Here is a 5,603-nt window from a genome sequence, read left to right on the forward strand (position 1 = left end):
GTTGAAAGGTTCAATCGACAATAATGAGGTAATTGGTAGTCTGGAAATGAGTCTGTGAGAGAAGTATACGGGTGTTGACTAAACCAGCAGAGAAGAGCCATAGCAGATTGCAGAGAAGGGAACCTAAGAAATGACAGGTTTCAAATGGTAGACATCTGATTACATTATCAAGAATGGTGGTGGAGAGAAGCAGTGTAGAAGAGTAGCTAAGAGAAGAGAGAACTGACAAAGTGCAAAACTAGGAGAGACTAAGGTTGTAATAGTGTGAGGGTTAGTAGAGAATCGACAGTGAATTGGATAGAAGATCTAGTAGAGAGATTTGAAGAAGGGTTACAAGATCTATTTGTAACAAGAAGATAACTTTGGTATCAAAATATGATTTTGTATTCACTAAGTTTTAGCTTGGTGCAGGGGTTGTAGCTCTTTGGGTTGGTGCCCTAAATCAATGGTTGGTACTCCCTGGGTTGGAGCCCTAAAATAAGGGGTTGGTTCTCCTTGGGTTGGTGCCCTAAATTAGAGGTTGGTGCTCCTTAGGTTGGAGCCCTAAAATAAGGCATTGGTGCTCCTTAGGTTGGTGCCCTAAATAGGGGTTGGTGCTTGTTGGGTTGGTGCCCTAAACATTGTAATTAGAGATTCATTACAAGGCTAGATTGAAGTAGTAGAATCCAACAAAAATTTTCACCGAGGTTTTTTCCATCTTGGTTTTTTCTCGTATATGATCATGTAATGTGATGTCTCTTTATGTGTGAGTTCTTTTGAGTTAGCCTCCCCACCAACTGGTAAGTGCATTGAGTTAGATCTGATAACTGGTATACACACATAGGGTAGTTAAAAGGAAAAGTTTGAGAACCACTAATTCAACCCCCTCTTAGTGGTACATTGTGTGTAACAATTGGTATTAGAGCCTTAGCTTCTTGGTTGATAAGCTTTCTCTAGCTTGGGTATGTTGGCATATGCACACTCCAATGAGACATTGTCGGTGATTGAAGGTTTTGTCATTGATGGCAACCTTACAATCCTATGACACCGACAAGTCATTCCACTGACACTAGCAAGATTAGACTCTACACCGGCACTCAGACCATTGGCACCGACAGTGAAAGGAAGCATACCGACACAAAAGCCGACAAGAATTTTATTGTTAATATATTTTGTTTATTATTGAAAAATCATTGTAAGCTGACTTGGCAATTTGTAAAATGACTCTTATATAAGAAAGATCATTGTAGAATACTTAGAGAAGGATAGAGGAATATAATTAGGCGAAATAAGGCAGACCTATTATGCGAAATATAGGTTAAGGGTTTATGTAAGAAGCAGAGCAAAAATCGGTACTGGATCTGGCATTATAGATGCTATTTTGAAGTAGTACAAGACACTGGATTTATATAATCCATTTTGTAAGTTAGTGAGACTTCCTATTTTGTATTTGAGCAGTGAGCTCTAGGCACTCGGCCTTCCTGCATGTACAGGCCCCTCTTGTAATAGTAATATTCTCTTATTGGCCAGTAAGCGAATATTGTGGGTCACAAATCCCACCAAGGTTTTTCCCACACTGGGTTTCCTCGTTAAAATATTATGTTATGGTGTGTTTTTCATGTGGTTGCTTTTATCTCTGATTATTGCATTACTTTCTATTTACCGGTACATAGTATTAATATGGTCTACATGTTTTAAGTTAAGAAAATCTTACAACTAGTTAGATACTGATTCACCCCCCCCTCTCAGTATCTGTGAGAATCCTAACAGGGTAGATTCTGGCTTAAGGACACAATGGTTTGTTTAGTGTCAATCCTTGCTCCAGTTTTTCATGCTTCAAACTATTCCATTTGGAGTTGTAGAATGGAAGTCTACCTATCCTCTCCAGTGTTTGATGTGTGGATGTCTGTTGTAAATGGATGTCTTAGGAAAGTCAATTCTCCCACCAATTTAGATGCAGAAAGAAGAAACCAATGCAATGATATAGCAATGAAGGCTATACTTAGTGGTTTATCTAATGATGTTTCCTCATAGGTGGATATATGAAGATTGACAAAAATATTATGGGATAGATTGAAGAAGCTCTATGGAAATGAGCTTACTACTGCAAAATCGGCTTGTGAAGATAGAATGAGAAATGCATCTTATGTATCTACAAATGATGAAGGCAAATCTGCTAGTAGCCGCAATAATGATGATGAAGGATCCCACCTCTTGATGGCTCAAGAATTAGAAAATGAGAGGCACACATCTGAGAATGATAATGTATATCACTCCTACCTGCAAGATATGTTTGGCAGTGATAGTGAAGGTGAAGAAAAAGAGGAAACAAAAGTGATCTTGAAGGAGAGCTTGCAAGTGCACTCGAAGAACTTAGTAGAGTGAGGAATGAGTACAAGTTATTCAAGAATGCTAGAATTGTGGAGCAGAACCGGTTGATAAAATGCCTTGAGGTGTGAGGCCCTACCCCGACCCATCCTAGCATTTCAGTGATTTTCATGTTGGAACTATTATGGATGCTTTATTTCTATGCATTATGGATATAGAACTTTATATGATCGCAACATTGGATAACATTGATATATTGATGCTTCATTTCTTTGCATTATGGATATAGAATTTTATATGATTATAGGATAGGATAACATTGAGATGGTGTATGTCATTTATTTGATTTGCGGGACTTTATTATGATGCTAGAAATATGATGCATGTCTTATGAATGGATTAAATTTATGAGGATTATGATAATTACTTATGTGGATTGCTTTGATATATGGTAAATAGATTTGTATGATGTCAATTGTATGTGTTTAATATTATATGAGGCTATTTGGGAATTACTAATGTGTAATTGAGATGTGCAGGAAAATTATCCATGTGACCATGGGAACATTATGGAGAATCAAGCCTAGGTCTATGTGCGATTGTGAAGCTAGGGGTTGTCTATTTGGAGAGACAATCCCTCGTTTGTAAACGTATTTTAATTTGTAAATGTTATACTTGCATGAGTGTTCAATTTGGTAATTTGTCTAATTTATAAATTTCAATAAGGACAATTTCCATGTGTGTATTTGTGATGTGGAATTCTTTTTGTAGTGTCACTTGACACATGTGTGGTATGTTGAGTTTGCATTGTCATGCCTCTTTTTCAGGAATTTATTTTTTCAATGTTTATATTTTCAATTATCCTTGAAGGTCCCAAGTAAACTTAGGATAGTGAGCCATTAGGAGCGTCAACTCAGATTTGACCCATAGGTAAACTTTGGGTGGACTTTCAAAGGGTTAAACCAACTCCTACAGTCAATTTAAGAGCATTTTTACTGGGCCATATGGTGTACCTATGGATGAAGGCCAAATTTGGCCATGTGTCCACTCCCTAGGACTTGTTTAACCTCCCCAAAAAGTGATTTTCCCAAGTTGGCTGAAATTCATCTTTAGGAGACCCATCCTTGGTTAGATAACCTTCTTGGTATGTGTCATTCCTTTTCCCCATTTCATTCCCCTTTTTGAGGTGCCTTGGTTAGAGAGTGTGTAAGACTTTGGGAAGACCAACCAATGTGAGCTCTCACTCTATCTAAGAGGTTGGAAAGAGTGAGAGGTTGGGATTGAGACTTAGGAAGTTAATCACCCACTCTCCATCTTTGGAGACTAGCTCTTGAAATTTTGGAAGCAAGTTTAGGATGAAATTTTTGGCTAAGTGTTGAAGAAAAGAAGTGTGGATTTGGGCTTATCTTCTCCAGACTATCCCTTGTAAACCCTTGGCAGATTCAAGGTTGGTTCAATCTCTTAATTTGTATTTTGAAACATTCTTTTGAAAGATTACTTGAATGTAGTTGTTTTCTTCGCTTGTGTTTTGTTTGTGAAGATATATATGTGATCTTTCACTTGTTTTCGGCTATGCATTTACTTGTGTTTTGAGAGTATCCAAGGCCATCTTATTGGGAGGGTAGAGTGGTCTTGGGGGTGGAAGGTTGTTTGACAGCCTTAGAGTGAGAGGATCTCTTTGAGAGAGTGATCTCTTGGGTTTGTTTATGTGACCCTTGCTGTATAGTTTTGTTTATGCATTTGGGGTCAAAAGGGGAGATATTATGGCATGTGTGCCTTGGGGGTCATAAGGATTTTGGGTCAAGTTGGACCTGTGATGTGTTCTTGGTTTCCATGAGATGGCTTGTGATCTACTATTCTGCAGTTTCTCCTCAAGGTACTTAGTCAACTTCCACCCATGTAAAAATCACATTATGTGATGATGTTTAGCCTTGGGATGGGAATATGTTTGTTGTAAGTTTGTCATGCTTGTTTGTGTTTGCTTGAGTGTAACCCATTTAGGTCTTGGTTCTCCAAGCTCAAGGGTGGCTTCTAGTAAGCCTAGGTTGGGAGGTGAGCCTCCATGCTCACAACCTTAAGATTTTGTAATGCAAGTTTGCTTAGAAAAGAAGAAAAAGGAAAGCTAGGAGTTGCGACAAGATTATTTATTTGAGTTACAAAATAATAATGTATTTATTTGTTTAAAGTCCTCATTTATTAGAAATGAGAGGCTAGTTGGGTACTTCACCCATTTGTAAAGTTGACATATTGTATTCATAGTATTCTTTTAAGATGGTTAAATAGATAGTAGAGGAATAATAGTTTTGCATTTTTAATATTTCTAAGTGTTTTCTAGATTATATTAATGTTGCTGTAATTAATTTATCTGTGTCATTTATTCAAAAAAAAAATGGAGAAAATATAATGGAAATAAATGAAACAGTAAGGCATGAATGTTAGTAAGAGAAAAGTAGTTATTTAGTTCTATTTATCTATTTCAAAAAGAAAAATATGGTAGAATAGCTTCTAGAGTGAATAATAAATTTTCATCAACATGATGGTAATGATTTAAGTAATTTCTAAGCTATTATAGTTGCTGCTGTAATTTATTTATTTCTGTTGTTTATTTCTTTTAAAAATATATATGCATAAAATAAACCTAGGAAAATACATCTAACTCTAAAGATTAACTATATGACATTTTAAAGGGAAAGAAATGCATTTACTTGAATTTGATATTTTCCAGTAATTTGTCTTAATGTGTGTGTTTTTTTTTTTAAATAGTTAATCTAATATACTTTGTTAAAAAAAAAAATGTATCAAAATGTGTTTTTATATTAAATAGAGAAATGCACATTAACACTACACAAAACAAAAGGGTTAGTTCCACCTCCTATTATTTTTATCAGTCAAAATATGCATATGCATGAAAGGGGTTTATACATTTTATTCTAGAAAATGAAATATACATCTATTGATGGTTGTTGGTATTTCTTTATCTGTCAGTCAATATTTTATTATTGTTTTTATTGCTGCATATTAAAAAAAATTAAAACAGATATATATATATATATATATATGTTATTTTAAATTTAACTTATAAAAAAAAAAAATTTGGCAACCCCTACCCGAGGGTACCCCGGAGCTGAGGCTCCCGTGGGCGACGTAGGCCCTCTGTGGGCCGCGACCCACAAAGACGACAAAGCGTCGCTGTAGGCCGAGGCCCACAGAGGCGTTACGGTACCACTGCGGGCCGCGACCCGCAGAGGCGGCCGTGGTCGCCATTGCAGGTCGCGTCCCGCAGGGACACTGTGGCT

Source organism: Cryptomeria japonica, chromosome 2 (genome assembly GCF_030272615.1).
Source record: "Cryptomeria japonica chromosome 2, Sugi_1.0, whole genome shotgun sequence".
Classification (NCBI taxonomy): Eukaryota; Viridiplantae; Streptophyta; class Pinopsida; order Cupressales; family Cupressaceae; genus Cryptomeria; species Cryptomeria japonica.